Genomic DNA, 19,961 nt, shown 5'->3' on the forward strand with positions numbered 1-19,961 from the left:
ATACTCATTAAAATGTTTATTGCTTGAAACTTATCACCCTGTTGAGTATGTATAATTACATGAATTTGTCTATACGATCACCGTATTGAAAAATGCACCTAAAAATCAATAATAGTTTTATCTGTTTTTAATTTGAAATAAACGCGACCTAAGAATGATGACCAAAATCCTTCTACATATTTTAAAACATACTAGTTTTAGTGTACACGCATTGCGCGTGTTTCCTATCTTAGTAAGTAATTTTTGCTAAGAAAATTACATATATATTTTTGGATTTTTTTTTAAATTATAAAATAAAGTATAAGCTTTTGAAATTAATTAAATATTAATTCTATATAGCTAACTCAATAAAGAATTTTTTTTGTTCCTCAATATTATTCATATAGTTACCTTAAATTTTGTTCTAATTTTTTAGTTTTATCAGTTCAATTTTACCAGTTATTATACTTCCTTTTTAGTTTCAGTAAAAACATAGCCTTGGTAATTTAAAACTTTTTCTAAAAATATTTTTCAAAAGCTATTCTCAAGTTTATGCGAGAAGGCACAACCACGTTTAATTAGCACTTATATTATGATTCTTTAAAAAAATTCGTATAACATAAATTAAAAAATTAAATTTCATGTCTTCTCAATTTATCTCCTTTCAAAGGTTTCAATGTTACTTAAGTAGTAAGGTTTTGCTAAGATAAAAAAAATTTTGATTTACATAATTTTGTCGAAATGCACGTGGCAAACAAAGCATTATTAAAACATAATAAAAATTTAATAGGACGAACAAATTACTATGAAAAGTTATTGAAGTTCACTGGGTGTGTATGTACATATTAACTTAGGCATTTTATTTTTAATATATAATTCATTTTAAAGTTCTAAATTATACTTCCTATATATTTTAAATAAAAGAGATTCAATAAGTATAAATTTAATTGATTTTAAAATCCTTATTTACTAAAATATTTAAATTATATTTCTATTCAATATAAATTTATTTTTATAGAATAAAAAGTCAATCAACGTTTCCCGTAGAGGTTTTGTGCTTTTATAATATAGATTTAGGCTTTTACGATGTAATATGATTAAATATGCTATCAAATAATTATTTTGATTGTTTCATTAAACATGAATTTATTATATTATATGACTAAAATAAGAATTTTTTTAATGCACATTTGATTGTTCCATGCTAAAACAACTTAATGCTGACGCTATTGTATTAAAAAAGTTTAATTTAATATGTGATTTCATGTCGTCATACTTTCATTAATTAGATATCAATTCAAAAGCACCGAAACAAATGTTCTCATCTATTTTCAATTAGTATAATATATATAAGGTAAAATATTTATGTATTTTTTCTTACCTAGTTTAATAAGGAAAGATTTAATATGCAAAGTTTTAATTGATTTCAACGTCTTAAATATTAGGAAAGTACTTGAATTACAATTTTATCCATTATGAAAGGTATTTTAAAAGGGTAAAAAAGGCGAACGATATTTCGCTAAAGGCCTTTGTGCCTTTTATATGTATATATAGAGATGTTCATGAAAAGTATATATGTTGGAGATGCGGCTTTTAAGATTTGATAGCTGTATGAAATAATTCTTAAACATTGAAGTTTGATATACTCTCAAATATATTGTTGTGCCTTTTTGGAACAAACCAACGCAATTTAATTATAAACAATTATATTATACACAATTAAGACAAATAAACGAACACATGATAGAATGCCCTCGAAGTCTCTCTCAATCAAAAGAAAGCATTTTTTTTTAAAAAAATATTCTTTTTCCCGTGTATACAGTTGAATCCATTTTTTTTCCCATCCTAAACAAGACAAGTAACAATCTTTTCCTTTTCTTTTCATTATTCCCATTATGTTATAGTGTTATACCAATAAGTAATGATGAGACTTAAAATCATAGCTTTTTGAAATAATTTAAGCACATCAATCTTATTAAGGGTCATGTTATTAAAGCAGGGAATTTTGGTCAAATTTTGGCCAAAAGATGCCAACCGAATTGTTGGAAAAATTGGATGATTATAGAGAATAAAAGGTTTAGCTTGAGGCGTGTCAAGGATACTGTTTTTAAGGATATTTCGCCCACACCGAGATGAATAATATTAGGCGTATCCACCAGGATTCAATAAACACTTCTAGTATAACTAGGACCAGAAACAACAAAGCTTAAACAAAGTAAAACCCAGCAATGAAAGCAGTTTAGAAGAAGAGTTTTGCTTTCTGTTTCATACACTTTTTTTTTTGTCTCCCTTTCAAAATGAATTATATAGTCCAAAAGTGGACATAAGTTAGTAGGCAACGGCAAAAAACAAATCCATTAAGCTATTAATATTAAATAAACGTTATTTTGACTTTCAGGATAGTAACCTGCAAATCTCATAATAGTCATACAAAGACAATTCACAAGGTGGTTTCAAAATGAAAGCCATTAAGGCTAATCAAGTAGTCACATTTAATTTATAATCTGTTACAGAAAATATTCAAAATAACTACTATGATAAAGACTTATTAATAAAATATTAAGAAAATGAATCTAGACATAGTTTTGGAATATTTCTTTTTGAGATATCAAAATAATTTTTCTATCAATATTGACATCAATGTCTGCAACAGTAGTACTAGAATAATCGTACACATGAAAACATGGGCGGAGCTAGGGGTCTGAACCCCTTCGCCGGAAAACTATACTGTATATATAAGGTTAAAATTATTTTTTTATGTAAATATAGTAAATGTTGAATTCTCTTTATATAATTCAAAAGGTGCTCGTTTGTTTACTTATTTATATTTGTAATCCCCTTAATGAAAATCCTAATTTTCTGCTTGAAAAACAAGAAAAGAAATAGTTCTTTTTTTTTTTGGTCCAAGAGAAATAATTCTAGATAATGAACAAGTGATGAAGACATCAGCAACGTTAGTGTTTGTGTCTATGCAGAAGCACATATAAATATCTTAAAAGGGTGCCCCAAAACTTGTTTGTTAAATTCGCTTTTTGGAATGTTGACATCTCTCATATCCTTTAGTATTCGTCTTTTAAAGACTGATGCAAAATAGCAGAAGAGGATAAGGGTCCTCTAGGAATAGACAACATTTGGTTCAAGCTTTTTATTCAATTATTTTGCTGGGCTATAATGCGTTACACTAAACCACGGGAAAAAAAAAAGGAATTTGTACTTGACATACATAGAGGATGATATGATATGATAAAAGTGAAGTGATTGATCCTTTAATTTGACCCAAGCGTGACCCTTGGCGATCACAGGTGTTATGCTTCTTCTTATTGGTGGTGTGCCACTTCTCAATCAGGTCAAGTATTGTTTGGTATATGAAAAGCTATATTTTCCGGGTGTTTGAGGAAATAGCACCAATATTTATCATATAATAATATTATCTAGAAGTATTTCATAAAAAAAATAAAAAAATGATAAATATTTTTAAATATTTTAAATACAAACTTTATCCTGAAATTTTTTTCAATTTCTTCAAGTACATATACAACAAAATTGTAATTCTAGAAAAATAGTAGAATGGATAGACTTGAATGTGTTAATATGGAATATATTTACATGTTCATAAAATAATATCATTTACATCATAACTTCAAGTGATATTTTTTTATGAAAAATTATATTTAATATTTTCCGCTTAACGTATGAGTATGAATACTAGTGTCAAATTAATAGGGAGGAAATAAGGGAAAAAGGAATTTGGATCACTATGTTAATTTTTTTTTCACCCACTAAGTGGCCGGATTTGAACTTCTATTTTTGCCTTAAAACCCCTCTTAGATTAGGAGGATTTATAGTGTTTTCACAATTCCCCTTCAGCGTGACTCGAACCCAAAACCTAATGATCGTGGATGAAGGTGCTTTTATCAACTGAGCAAGCCTTACCTGTCATGAATGTCCATATATGTGGCCGGAATACTACCCTGTCACTTTTAACTAAAGATCTCGGGTTCGATTCTCGAAAGTAGAGAAACTTAAAAGCTGTATGAGGCCATGGAGTCATTTTTCTATGTACCCAGGCCCCAGCGCTCTCTCTGCAGAGGGTTTTTCAGGCATCAAATTAGTAAAAAGATCTCGACACTCTTCCATTGCTGTAGGGTTGTTTTCACTTCTATTTTCCTTTTCCTTGTTTGTTAGAAACTTTGAATTGCCCTTGATGTTTTCTTCTCTATGAGCAGAACAGAAGAAAAATGTTCCTCTGATGACTGATCTGGACCAGCAACTGTAGCACAGTTTCTTTCTCTTTCCTCTATGCCTACCTTTTTTCTCTCTCTTAAGGGTTGGATTACGTTTAGGGTTGAAAATTATCTAGTAATCTAGTTATACACAAAGTCAAGAAGATAATTTTGCATCTGATCCTTTTTTTTAACTCTCACATCAGAAAAAAGTTAGAAATACCCTATGGTATAATCATGGTACTTTGCATATATGGGGTTCTCCAGGTACAGTTTCAGATGCTTCTGCTTTAAGCCAAAACAGATCTGAAATGCTTTAGGCAATAATGCCATTTCCCCCTTAGATCTCCATAGAATCTGAGCAGAAACTTATCTTTTATCTAGGTTTCTAGTAGATCTAAGAAGTACTATTCTTCCTAGGGTTTCGACAACGCACGTGTATATACAGAAACCTTAGTTGGAAGAATTAACAGCAAATACTCCTCCTAGGTCAAAACACCTAATCTGCCCCAGCTGCTGCTTCCACCTTTAGGATAGGGACCATGGTGAATAAGAACAGTACGTAGTACTGGCCGGTTTGAAACATTTTCCTTCATATCTTCATTATTTTGACTGGAAATGGTCTGTACTATGACCATTTACCACATGGCTTATGCTACTTCCATCAATTAGTCGACACTCTTTTTTTAGATGAAGACCATGTCTTCGTTGTTCTGCACTCGGTTAGAAATTGTTGAATCCACCCAATTTAGCTGGCAACAGTATTTGGTTCAAGTTGGAGAAATGTATTTGGAGTGGAAGTTAAAAAATAGTGCTTCATTTTTTTTTATAATCATGGTGTCGGGTAAGGTTGCGTACAGAGGCGGTGTCAAAGTTTCGATTTTATGGGTTCTGAATTTTTAGAACGACTATTTCAAATGTTAATAACTGGGTTTTAAATTTAATATTTGTACATATTTACTGAAACTTTTAACACATACACTATTTGACCAAAAGTTACTGGCTTCTGCCGAACCCGTAGATGGGCTTCTAGCTCCACTCCTGGTTGCGTGCGCACCTCAACTAACTCCACAAGGTACTCACTATTTTCCATCCATACAGGTATTGAATAACTTTGTTCGACTCCAAGGCTTGGACATAAGAAAAAAATCACTTAGTGCTATTATTTTGTCTATGCTAGAATTTGAACTTAAAATCTCATGGTTCTCATCTCAACCCACTTCATTGATTATTAAGTCACACTTTTGGACACAGAAAATGGCACTCCATTTGGAAGTTGATAAACCAATAAATTTGAGAATTTCTCATGACACTTCAATAATTTCTAATTTTATAATAAAATGAAACTAAACTTAAACGCCTTTTTAAGTAGGTGAATTTTATTAAAGAAATTGCTTGATGTTTCAAACAGAAATTTTGTACTCCATTTTGTTGCTACGTCTGCTTGGAAATAGACATAAGCCTAACGTCTGCATTCTTTTCGGGGCACCGACTCTCTCCCAACAAGGAGAAAGATATTCTTTTTTTAAAATGATTAACAAGCTATATATTGTGGCACAAGGGAGTGTTTAACCAAAAGATATCGAAATCTTTTTGATTAAATCAATTAATGAAAATGAAGAGGTAGATCTTAGTCAAACATGATAAACTCCAGATTCATAAGCAAATCAGAAAAATAATGCGTAATGAAATAGGGGCGATCAATCTTATTGGGGTTTTTCGTTTCTTCTCTCACTAATCGATGGAGATGATTGTTTTACATATTCAATGGAAGATTGTTTTGTCTTCTTTTTGCTAAGAAGATTACAGGGGAGAGGAAAGAGAGAAAAAAAGCCCCCTTCCTAAATATAGTTATGAAATCCTTACTATGTTCGTGGGTCAATGCACTTTCATACCACGTCCGCTTTCGTCGTTCCCTGAATATTGTTCTTTGACTTGGCGGGTATTGTGAGTACGGGGTTTGGAGCAAACCATGTCGTCTCGCCGCTTGGACGGGATCTCAGTTGGGTCGACCGCAGTTGTCAGATTTTGACCAATACAGTTAGTCCCTCCGTCTGTCGGGGTCGTCTCTTGTCTTGCTGCTCTTGAGGTCGAAAAGGAGAAATGGTTGGCTCAATTCGAATCTTCCACCGCTGTTGTTCCCTGTCATTTGCACGAGCTTTGGGTTCATGTTGAAGTCCAGCGGGACATATATAAGAGTTTGTGGGAGGCGGGCAATGTCATCGAGGCCGCATATGAAGGAGCACGGGCGAAGGCACGAGAGGCTCGTGTTAACTGTGGAAATGATTCTGCGACGCCGGAAGCTGATGAGGGCTCGGATGACGAGGGAGGATTTTCTGGAGATGGTGGTGGAGAGGGTGGCGGTGATGGTGTAGAGTGGAAGAATTGTTGTCTTTGTCTTTTTTTGTTTGTTTGTTTATTATTTTTTTCTTGGACTCCGTTGGTTTTAGCCGTATGTAATCTGTGTCTGTTTGCGCAGTAGCTTTCTATAAAGAGGAATTTTCCATTGTCATATGCCTCATGTACTTCTTTTCCTATTTTTTTCTTCATAACTTTGGTGCAAAGAAGTAGATTTCCACGTGGTGAGTTCCCGATTCTTAGGGAATTTAATGTCACACAGGTTGAGTAAGATCTTGATGACGTCTTTGGCTGACGGGACAATGCTTTTGAACTTGTGTCGAGGTGTTGTCCCATCATAGTCCGAATGGTATCAAACTCTTTTTCTAATAGAGACCTTAGCCGTAGAGATGTTACTTTCGAGCTTATATCGAAGTACTATCCCGTCGTGAGTCCTAGTTTTCTTTCCCTCTCTTTTTTTTGATGGCCCCTGGCCTCTAGGATCTTTCGAACCTTTTCTTCGGCGATGGCCTTTGGCCTTAAGGGTGTTATTTCGAACTTTCGTCGAAATATTAACCCGTCGTTATTCGATCGAGGTCGAACTCTTCCTTTTGGCGAAGGCCTTTGGCTTTAAGGGTGTTATTTCAAAATTTCGTCAAAATATTAACCCGTCGTTGTTCGATCGAGGTCGAACTCTTCTTTTTGGCGAAGGCCTTTGGCCTTAAGGGTGTTATTTCGAACTTTCGTCGAAATATTAACCCGTCGTTAGTCCCGGGTTTTCAGAGAGTTGGGTGTCACACCTCCTTTTTCACCCGCGCCCCTGCAAAGGCGGCGTAGGAGGAGTTTTTCTAATTAAAGGACAATCGAAACGGAATTTATTATTTAATTCAGAGTCGCCACTTGGGAGATTTATGGTGTCCCAAGTCACCGGTTGAATCTCGAATCGAGGAAAAGATTGACTCTGTATTACAGTCCGCGAACAAGAAATCCGAATAAGGAATTCTGTTAACCCGGGAGAAGGTGGTAGGCATTCCCGAGTTCCGTGGTTCTAGCACGGTCGTTCAACTGTCATATTCGGCTTATTTATCTGATTTTAATACATGTTGAACCTATGTGCAAATTTTAACTTTTTACCTCTTTTATTATTATTATTATTATTTTAATGAGAATTGCAACGTCGTGAAAACACATCTCGAACCACGTCACATCAATGCACCCGTGATTATTAACACCTTCCGACTCCGTTGAGAGTTGGATTTGGGTCACATAAATGTGCACCCGAGTTTAAGAAAGTACTTTATTAAAAGCGCACCTAAAGTGACTAGCGCGTTATTATTTTTGAGGAAAGCCGTGAAATTCATTAGACGGTCCGTCCCGCAATCTAGGTGTTTTAATATATACATTTAACTAAGGCCCCATGATCTTTGTATTTTTTATTTGGCGAGGCTCGTCTCATTTATTATTTAAAGGCTAATCCTAAAACGACTATTATTATTCTATTTATTTGTCCTTAAAGAAATAACAGGGGGCCCTAACATTCACGAATAAGTTAACTGATTCGAAGTCAAGTAGACTATTGATATTAACCATTAACATGCAACTACTTGTTCCTACGTCGAAATAGTGAGCTTAACGAACCAAGGAGAGGACATTAATAACTAGCATGTTGGACTGTTAAAAGAACGTTTAACCTGAAATCGTAATAAACACCACATGTTGACTTCTGGATTATTTATAGGTTCAAACGATACTAATGTTCAATTTTTAACTCAATATTAACCGAAATCAGTAATAAACTATACTAAGTCTACAACATAATGTACATGAATTAACAGTTTAACAGTCTTTAATACAATAAAAATTAGATGGACTAAATATGTATACTACTCAAAAAATGATCAAATACAGCCATATGCATTCCAAACGAGCAAGGCTCTGGAAATATGGTTCCATTTCATTAAAATCTGCAGTTACATCAAGGTGAGTTCAAATTGTGTACCTGGAAATCGGAAATCAACAGGAAGCAGAAGCAGTTAGCTCAGTAGGGCAGTCAACAACTACTAGGCATTTCACACAGCCCCAACACACCTATTCTTCAACCCAGGAATGATTCAATGACCCAAAAAACCAAACAGAAACCCAAAGATTGACCCACAATAGTACCCAAACAAACCAAATGAACTCCAAGAGACGACCAGGATCACTTGAAACTTTCAATAGACTAAAGTTCAATCAAAAACCACTTCAGCTGGACTCAAGGTCACTCAAGATCAGTCTAGTGTATTTAAATTAAGAGAATGAAATCACTGAAGCAAGAAAAGAATTTCAATGACACGGTGAGACTTCTTCAGTATTTCTCTCTGTTCTTTTCAAGCTTAAAACTCCCCAAACTGATCCCTAAGAGACTGACTAACTCTCCAGTATTTTAAATGTTTTCAACTCTCAGATTGCTTAAAGAAGAACTGACTTGAAATGTTTTCTCACCAGCTGATTTCTTCAGGACTAGTGAAACTCCCAAGAACTCTCTCTATTTTTCCCTTTTCAGATTTTTCCTCTTCTAAGGTCTGCCCCAAAAGAAAACTAGACCAGACCAAAAAAGTCGAAAGAGAAACTGATTTTTCTCCTCTCCCAAAAACCAGCCTAAACTCTCTTAAAAAATCCCCTTCCCTTCAGATTTTCAGCCCCCTCAATCTGTCCTAAGTGACTCTATTTATAACCAAACACTGACCCTGCCCCTCAACTTTCAAAATCACTTTGGGCAGAATTCCCCACTAATTCTGCCCATCATCTCCTTTTAATTCCACTAGTATATATTTTGTTCCCCACTACACTTGTCTTTTCTTTATTTAAATCCAAATAGGTATGAGCACCATTTCTTAATCCATTTTCTTTAAACCTTTCCCCCACCATTATGTCTTGTTCCCCATTAGCACTAAACAATTGTATTAGTTTAATGGTATTTTAGTACCCTACTGTCAGCCCACTTAAACTAGCCAATTTCTGAACTTTTCAATCCCAAAATACCCCCTTAACCCTTGTGTATTATCATACCTCAGCCCCTCTCAATTTGTACCCAATCCATCAACTATAACCAATTCAACCAAGTTCGGACTCCTGACAATTGACTAAACTAAAGCTCAAAGGTGAACTCAAGTTCAATTCATATCAGCCCCCAAACATTGTTATTTGACTCAGCATACTCAAACAACAATTGAATTCAAATCATATCAAAATAAAATTGCAACAAGATGAAGGACATGGTGATTCAGGGAATAAACCAGACACAATTCCATGTTAATCCTAAATTCAGACAACACTGTAAATACATTAAATGAAAACGCTGAATTCATATACAAAGTGATGGGCAATCACAGATGACATACTTTGAACTTACAGTAATAGTGAACAAATATGGGAATAACTACAGTTTATACAAAACTTACTAGCACTGACTGATTCGACTCATTCACGAAAACAAAGAAGAAACAAAATGCAGAGTAAGCACAAAACATTCGACTTTAAACAAAAATAGGAAAGGAGTAGAGGATGAATTTACTGAACCAAAACTAATAGAAAAAGAAGGTAAAATGAAACCTACCAATTAAACGGGGCCTGGGTTCGAACCTCCGATGCCTTTTGGACTTGGGGCCAAGACGGACCCTAGTAGAGTGTTCCTAAACGAGAACACATTCGACTAAGGTCCGTTTTGCCCTCAGTCTCCGAACTAGCTTCAAATTGCCATTCTGAAACCCTTGCTTCGAGACTTTCCGTGGTGATTCGAAGGAAACTGGGCGTGGGACTGGAACGCGGGAGGTCAAGGGGTGGCAGGGTATGAGTTTGGTGACATATGAACGAATTAGGGTTTGGATCGATTCCTTTGACCTAAGATTCGAGGTGCTCGAGGGTGATTCGAAGGAAACTAAGCGTGGGACTAGAACGGGGAAGTTTTGGGGAAGCTGTGGTGTGAAATTGGAGGCTATTGGACGAAATAGGGTTCCAGCCTGATTTTCGATCAAATATTCGAAGCACACGACTGGGATTCGAGGGATAAGGGTTGGGCGTTCGGAACGGGGAGGTCGAGAAGAATCAAGGCTGTAAAAATGGGGTCGTTTGGACCACCGGAACCGCTGTGAGGCGATTTCCGGTGGGCGGTGCACGGTGGCAAGAGGCGGGGGTTATGTTTGGTCTCTGAAACTCAGAGACGAAGAGGTGAGGGGAGGTTTGGTTTAGGAGGGGCGTGGGGGTAAAGAATCAAGGTTATATATGGGGGGGGCGTTAATCCTGGCCGTTAAATGAAGCCCGACCAACGGTCTGGATCAATTCATTTAACAGACACGGCGTCGTTTTGGAGTAGTACTGGGGCGGGGTCGATCCGGGGGCAAGTGGGTCAGACCAGGGAATGGGTAAGGGGCATTGATCTGTGACCGTTTGAACCACTCTTTTTCTTCATTTTTTTTTCATTTTCTTTTAATTCCTTTTTCAACTAAAATCCGAATTGAATTATAACATTGACAATTAACTTAAAACATTAACTCTTAGTAACAGCTATCACATGCAATTAAACACCCTGGCCGTTATATACGCGGGGGGGGGGGGAGGGGTTAATCCTGGCCGTTGGATCAAGCCTGACCAATGGTTTGGATCAATTCATTTAACAGACACGACGTCGTTTTGGAGTAGTACTGGGGCAGGGTCGATCCGGGGGCAAGTGGGTCAGACTATGGAATGAGTAAGGGGCATTGATATGTGACCGTTGGATCAAGTCGTATCAATGACTTTGATTAAGAGTGACCAAACGACATCGTTTTAAGACGTCTCTGACCAGGCCAAACTGGACCTAGTTCATGGGTGATTTGGGCCTGATTTTTGCACTGAAATCGGCCCAATTTCCACTCTTTTTCTTTCATTTTCTTTTAATTCCTTTTTCTACTAAAATCCTAATTGAATTATAACATTGACAATTAACTTAAAACATTAACTCTTAATAACAACTATCACATGCAATTAAACACCCAATAAATATAAAATCACAAAATTCAGACATTAAATGCCAAAAAATGCAAAGTACATATTTTTTGTGATCTTTCCATTTTGTAAAACAAACTTGATTGTTTAATTAATTTCTAAATTATAAAATTAAATCCTAAATGCACATGCAACACATATTTTTGTATTTTTCTTAATTAAAGTAAAAATAAACATACACAGACAAAAATACAAATAAATTACAAACAACACAAAATTATTTTATTTTGAATTTTTGGGAGTAGTTGTCATAGGGCAACAATCACGTGCTCACAGCTGCCCCTCTTTGTCCATAAACACAAAGAGTTTTCGTGCAAAGATAAAATGAGCGGATACGAGCGATTTTTGCCTGTTCGGCTACTCCGTATGAAGCATTTTTTGAAAGATTTGACCGAACCTCTACTTCGAAGGTTTCCTACATATCCCTAGCTAAAAGGGAATTAGGTCAATGTAGTTCGGGAAATTTTGGTAGCTGGGACTACCCTGGAGCTGTGGATTTACTGTTACTATTGTTGCTGCTGCTGTCGCTACTTACTGACCTCCTTGTTACACCTTGATAAAAATAAAGAAGTTATACTAAGCTATGGTCTATGAATTACAAAGATTTATTCTCAAACTTGGTCATGCGACTGTTGTTGCCTTGTTGCTTTGCTGTCTTGCCGTATTGTGTTTCCTCTGATGTTTCTTTGCTTCTGACTTGACTCGTATTCTCTCTTGATTGCCAAATTTGAACTGCTTATTTCCTTCTTGTGAGCTTAGAATTATTTTTCCTTCGAAGCTTGAACTGCCATCTTCTGATTAGTGTTGTCTTCCTTCCGACTTCTGAATTTTAACCTATGTTGGGATTTTGTTGTAACCCTCCGCTTTACTGACTTCAAACTTCAATGTATTCCCCTGTTATATGGGCGGGCTCCCAATTTCAAAACTTGAAAATAAAATGCCATTCCTTTCTTCAGGCGGGCTCCTGACCTCAACAACAACTTCGAAAATAAAAGCGCCATTCCTTTCTTCAAGCGGGCTCCTGACCTCAACAACAACTTCGAAAAATAAAGCGCCATTCCTTTCTTCAGGCGGTCTCCTGACCTCAACAACAACTTTGAAAAATAAAGCGTCATTCCTTTCTTCAGGCGGGCTCCTGACCTCAACAACTTCGAAAATAAAAGCGTCATTCCTTTCTTCAGGCGGGCTACTGATCTCAATAACAACTTCGAAAATAAAAACGTCGTTCTTTTCTTCAGGCGGGCTCCTGACCTCAACAACAACTTCGAAAATAAAAGCGCCATTCCTTTCTTCAGGTGGGCTCCTAATCTCAACAACAACTTCGAAAAATAAAGCGCCATTCCTTTCTTCAGGCGGGCTCTTGACCTCAACAACAACTTCGAAAATAAAAGCGCCATTCCTTTCTTCAGGCGGGCTCCTGACCTCAACAACAACTTCAAAAATAAAAACACTATTCCTTTCTTCAGGCTGGCTCCTGACCTCAACAACAACTTCGAAAAATAAAAACGCCATTGTTTCCCTTTACCTCCTGGACCATTTTTCCTTCTAACTTGAATTATCTTTCTTCAAAACTACTTCCCTCAAAACTTATACTGTCTTCCTTCTTCAGAACTACTTCCCTCAAAACTGGTGTCTCATTTCTCTGCGAACTGCTGGGGATAACACTTTTCAAAAATATGTTATCTTACTTCTTCAAAGGCTACCTCCCTTAAGACTGATGTTTCATTCCTCTGCAAACCATTTCCTTTTGCAAAATTGGTCTTCCTCTTTTTTTCTCTTTTTTTTATCTTCTTCCTTCGAAGACTACCTCCCTTAAAACTCGTGTTATCTTCCTCCTGACATTGCTTTTCTTAAAACTTGTTTTGCCTTCTCCCAAAAAATCGCGGGGATACCGCTTTTCACCAAACTTGTGTTAGACTTCCCGAAAATTTCGAAATGAACGAAAATTTTCTGCCCCAGTTTGACAATCTTTCTTACGGCGCATCTTCCATCATCAGTGACATTCCTTGTCCCTCCTTCAAATCAAAGAAAATTTGGCCAGTTTAAAACGTGGTGGTTGGTTGCGATACTCCTGTTGGGGATGCTATCAACCATTTTCCCATCTATGCGTTGTCTGCCATAATTGGAAAGCTGATGGCAAATTTTGAAATCATTTCTCGCTTGTTCTGACCAAAGAGAACCAAGAAGAGGAAATGACAAAGGTAAAAGGAACATAGTAAAAGGCAAAAGAAAGAGATGACTCCTAACAAGAAAACTACAAAGTAAAACCTATCAGATGTGGATACCAACTCTATTGGCCATGACATGCACACGTGGTCTATCCTCCGTCGTTAATTGCCTTTCACAATCTTCGTCTGGTGCTTTCCTGTATGATTCTCAATATTTATTTGACTTGTAGTGCCCCAAAGGGTTTTCACTATCAAGCCTCTCTCATTTTGATTTTTCTCTCAACTTATAGCCGCCTCAAGGTGCCTGTGAAGGTTTTACCGATAAGACTCTCTCATTTTATTACTTTTCTGTCGGGGATCAGAGTGTTATTCTCGACTTCCATTTGCATGACTTGGCATCTTTTGAAGACTGGTCAAAATGTCTTTCTTTGGACCGTAACATGGGGTTTTGGATAGGGCTAGAAAGAAAGGGTATTAGCGGCTCAAAATGAATCAATTTGGGTTCAAAATTTACAACCTTTGGAACCAGATTTCTTTACATCAAACACAACTTCTGCCCCAGTTTCTGCTTGTGAATTTGTTTTGATATTTTTTTGTGACACTATGACCGAGCCGTGAGGTGCCTACGTATCCTCTTTTAGGAATCAGGCCAAACGTAGTTCCCACTTCCTTTTTTGTTTTCCTTTCCACTTATTTATTATTTTCTTTTCTTTTTATTTTTCTTTCTCCTTTGCTCATTTCTCCTTTCTCCTTTCTTTTTTGTTGTTTTGTTGTTTCTGTTGTTTTCTTTTCCTTTTTCTTTTTTTTTCCTTACCTTCCATGCTTGTGTTTTCTAATCTTTGCTACTGATTTTGAACGAGGGGTATGAAAGAAAATCAATAAGGCTCAAAGGGTTAACGAAGGATAAAATGTTTAGATAGAAGAATAAAATGCCTTCGTCATTCCAATCTTCAAAATATGCCAAACACAAACAACACATTTAAACATTCGCCACATCTTCTGATTGTGCTAGACTTGATAACTGTGTCTATATATTCGCCTTTTCATTTGTCATTTTTTCTTTAAAACACCGTCTGGCAACACTCTCACTTTCGTTACCATGAATGACCCTCTTGCTTTTATGGTTTTCTTTATGTTTTACCTGCCCCAGTTTCATATGGCACGGGCTTCAAATGATCCCAAGATGTTCCTATCTAAGTGTCCCGATCATCTCCCAATGGCTTTATAATTAACTCTTAAGATTAGGCCCAAACTGTGCGCGCATGTCATGTCACTAGAATCGGCGTTGAACAAAGACAAAACAAAAGGATAAAAAGAACTAAACAAAGAAGATGACTGGATGTAACAAAAGACCGGAATTTGCATTAGATAAGCGGTGAAACGGTACGTATAACGAAACAAGCAAAACAACTGGGGTACAACCTTGGACCAAACCTAAAACAATCCTAGACAACACTAAACAAACCACTATAACAAAATGGAAGGATAATAGGGTTTGACACGAGACAATGTCTGGATTACAACCCTGCAAATAACCCGGACAACAGAAATGATAACAAAATGAACCACCAAAACTCCTCCCTGACTAACCAAGAAAGGAGCGCCTTTCCAATTGCTAAGCTCGACATCTTAGCCACTGAATTCTGCATTAACATTACTAGGACCTCCACCAACTTCCATCTCATTGTTCTTAACAAATTGCTTTTGGGTTCCCTTTGCTTGCTCGTTCTTAAGAGCAACCTCTGATAGCACTGAAAACTTTGCAGCGCGCGGACCCCCGAGGATCTCAGAAGAATTCTCATATTCCTTTTGAAAACAAGTCATATTCAACATATGCATCTCATTACGAATAGGCGATGGACTTTGGCTAGTGTCTGTTGCATCTGGATTTTGCACGACAATGTCACCTGCATCAATAAGCTTCTGAATTGCTTTCTTCAGCTTCCAACACTTCTCTGTGTCATGCCCCGGGGCATCTGAGCAATATGCGCACCTTCGAGAAAAATCAAACTTCTTTGATAGAGGGTTTGGCATTTTTATATGAATCGGCTTCAACATGTCCCATTGCTTCAACTTTTGGAACAAACTGGCATATGATCCTCCAATAGGGGTGAAAGCCTTTTTTTTTTCAGCAACCTCTCATTCTTAAATGCTTGATTGGGCCGAAAACCTGATCCAGAGGGCTTTCGGTAGGCTTGTGAGGGTGGATAGGCATTTTGTGGAGCTGGGTACTGGGAAAGTGAAGCATGTTTTTGGGAGTCCCGTGGAGAGAAGTAGCGTTGGGGAGGGGAGTAGCGTTGGGAGAATATAGTTGGACGACGAGTGATGGAGCTACTCGGGTGGCTGGGAAAGCTGTCATAAATGGGTAGATATGGAGAGTATGGGGGATCATCCGTTATTGTGTTAGGTGTTTGGGTAAGGACAGAGTTTAAGAAGCTAGGCGGTGGCAGGGGTGATGCTTTCCCAGTCATCCATGCCCGATACATGTCTGCTACATGCTGTCTCAACATTCTTACCTCTTCTACCAACCCGTAGTCCTATTCAACCAACTGCTTTCGAGCATCGGTATCAACCCACTCAGTTATGTTGCTCTCTGCCATTGTCTTTTGCCTTTGTGTTGCAGGGAAGCGTTACTTTAGAATCACAACCAACCACCTTTCTGGATATTGAAAGAGAACAAAAGGGAAGCAACCTGTTAGCATTAGGGTTTTCAACAGATAAGAAAACACACATTGAGGATGCAATGCAACTAGGCAATTAACGCTTTCCATCATGCATTTGCCTCAGTTACGTGCATCATTCCGGCTTCTTGTAATTGTGCTCCCTTTTTTTTTTAGCTTTTTTTTTCTATATATTTTTCTTTTTAATGGTGGTCGAATCTTATGTGGATTGCCTACGTATCATGTCCCTGCATTAATCAGACCGGGCGTAGTTCTGCCACATAAAGGCGAAAGCAAATTTTGGGAATTTTCCATTTTCTTTACTGAAACATTATAATACAAACTAAACATTTTTGGAAAGGAGAACAAACCCGAAGTAAAACCAATTACGGACTATAAAAAAAACTACTGACACATTTTGATGCAAAAAGAGAATATACAGACAGACAACAGACTCTAAAACAAAACACTGACTCGAACTATGAATACATTAAAGCTCTAAAAGTTGGTGCCCGCGAGGCATCGTTCGGCCTTGCCGCGGGCTTGGGTGCGAGATCCCTTTCAAGTTGCTCCAGTTCGTACATTGTCCGCTTGACGAAAATCATTACTGCTGACATGAAGGTAGTCTGGGTCATATCTTCACACATTCGGCATCTCCTAATGATGGTATGGGCAATAGCCCCAATCTTGTCCTTGGTTCGGTCTTTCTCTAGTAGTAGGCGTTCTATCTGATCCCCTCTAGCCTTTAAAACCCAAGAGTCATGCAGATGTTGTTTCTATAACTATTGTATTTCATCTTCCATCGAGGCCATTAGATTATAGCAATATTCACTTTCGGTTTCAAAAGCCTTGGCTTGTTTAGCCGCCTTTCTCTCTAGGGTGGTTACCTTTCTTTTTAGACCGACAATTATCTTTTCATAATCATTCCTCGTTTGCTGTAAGTACTATGTGCGCTCTTTTGTTCTTCTTGCCCATTGCGCCTGGAGTCGTGCTATGGTACCCTCGGATTGCTTCAAATAATTCCGACACTCACTGATTTCTTTTTTCAACCCTTTTATTATTCGCTCATCCGATCGACTCCTTTGTTGGTCGTCAGCATCTATCCTTATTCGTCGGATTTGGGCTTTCAGCGCCTCATTTTCTTGGGCCAATTTGTTGTTTTCTCCCTGATCGGCGTCAACTTGCAGACAATTTTAAAATTCTAGGTTTTTAATCTGTTGCTTTAGCTGGCCTATTTCTGCCATGTAACTCTCTTCTTTAGCCAACCAATCCCACTGTTCTTGCGACGCCTTGACGAACTCCTGGAGATGGGGTCTTTTGGACGGCCTTTCATGCTCAAGTTCTCTCATGTACCAAGCAAGGTATCCTGGCGCCACTTCTCCTTTGACCTGATCCTGCACGCAAGTATCTGCTTTTAAATATTGGCATTCACTCCAGATCTGACGGACTCTTGCTTCAGAGAACTGTATGTCAGGGCTAATCTCAATTACTTGAGCACCAAGATCCTCCTCCTGTGGCACTGTTTGGCGTCTCCCGAGTTGTCTCAAAACCCGATATGGCGCGTAAGGCTGAATGCTCTTGAGACCCATCAATAGAAAGTGGGTCCTAGCTGCCGTCATATGGATGACCTCGTCAGTGGGCAACCATCCTAGTGTCCACTGTATTTGGCTGGCGGTGAGGAACCATAACTCAAGAGCTGGGAACGGTGGCAGAGATGCTCAGTCATCCATATTTGTAGCAACAAGTTACACCCCTCGAAAAAGTTCCCTCTGGCTTTGCAGGCTGTGAGAGCTCGGAAGATATCAGATACTATCATAGGCGCAAGCGTGCTTTTATCTTGAGTGAGCAAGGTACTGACGACCCCGTCTATTTTCAGATCGATGTTTCCGTTTTTCCTTGGAAATACCAAAAGGCCCAAAAAGGTTATCATAAAAGCCACTCGTCTATGCTCGTCCCATTTTTGACGGTTACTTTTGCTGCATAACTTGTTACCCGGGTTGTTGAATCCTCCGACATGGCTGTATCTGTCATATTTGAAGCATGGATTACAAAAACCTGTGGCCAAATCTGGGTTATGGACCGTCCTGGGTATCTTTAACGAATCTAAAAACCGATGCACAGTGACAGCTCTTGGAGCAACCAGGTATTTTTTCCTCAATGGAACTTCAGCATTTCCGATGTACCATGCTATTTCCTCCAAAGTCGGGGTGAGTTCAAAATCGGAGAAGTGGAAGATATTGCGTGTCGGGTTCCAGCAGGTGACCAAAGCTCTTATGATATCCCCCCGAGGTTAGATTTCCAATAAACCCGTAAGACCTTTTAAATATTTCTTGACCTCTTCTTGCCCTTCACCACCTAAATCATCCCACCATAGCCGCAACTTGAAAGGAATTTTAGTCATTATTGAAAAAGGTTCTTTTTGCATCGTGCTCATCCTGCACATTTATTAAGTTATTAAGAAATAAAATTTATTTGACTCAACAAATTGACTATTTTTTTTATTTTCCCCAGATTGAAAGGAAGATCCGGTTCCGCACACGGATTTTCAGCACTTCGGGAACGAAGATTTTAAAGCTGGGTGAGTCAACCGGTCAAAAATCCAAAAATGACTGCTGTTTATGCAAAGTCAGCCTTCCGGCGTTCCTTTCGGGAACATTCGGCTATTCTTGCCAAAAACGGCATCACCTGACTTATTTATGTTGACAATTAAAATTTGATATTTTTTTGGCTATTTTTGTAAAAGGGGAGGTTGGACCCGATGAGGGTTGCCTACGTATCTCACACCTTGTGAGAATCAAACCGGCGTAGTTCGGGCCGATAAAACAAACATCTTTTTGAAAACCAGACTCTTTTTCATTGGCAAATAAAAATATTTTTCATAAACAAAACCCCTTTTTTTTCTTTTCTTTTTTCATTTTCTCAAAAATTCGGCAGAGTTTCGACAATATTTGGATACTAGTTTTCAAAACAGGCGATTTAACTCTTTTTAACCCTTGTACCTCTATCTCTCTTTCCTCAAAATATTCAAAAGCCGGTTAGCATGCAAGTCCGAAGCAAACAAATGCACAGGTAGCAAGTTGGATGCACCAGGATGGTCTTTTGTCGTTTTGGTACATCTGTCCTAGACAGACTCAACCCCTGTGTTGAGTCTCCAAAGTCAAATGCACATGATGCAAACAAACGTTCCTACTATGGATCCGGCATGAAGTTGAGTTATTCAAGGTTCGCAACCTGGGTATTTTTTCTAGACTGTGTACCCGAGCGGACAACTCGAATCGAGGAGGGGGCTACGTACCAGGGACCCGCGGGCCTCTTTCTTATTTCATGGTATGACACTAACAGAATAGGGAGTCTTGACCAGCAAGCTCATCCCCGTAGGTAAGAAGAGAAGGGTTTCGACACAGTTTATATACAGTTCAGATAATATAAAAGCGGTAAAAGCAGTATTTAGCACATTAGGCCCAAACATGTAAAAATCAGATAATAACCAAAGCCAAATATAACAACTTATCTAAGCTCGAATTCTGAACCCTGAACCAGAGATTGTGGGTGCCGTCCCCAGCAGAGTC

This window comes from Nicotiana sylvestris, chromosome 3, assembly GCF_000393655.2.
Source record: "Nicotiana sylvestris chromosome 3, ASM39365v2, whole genome shotgun sequence".
Classification (NCBI taxonomy): Eukaryota; Viridiplantae; Streptophyta; class Magnoliopsida; order Solanales; family Solanaceae; genus Nicotiana; species Nicotiana sylvestris.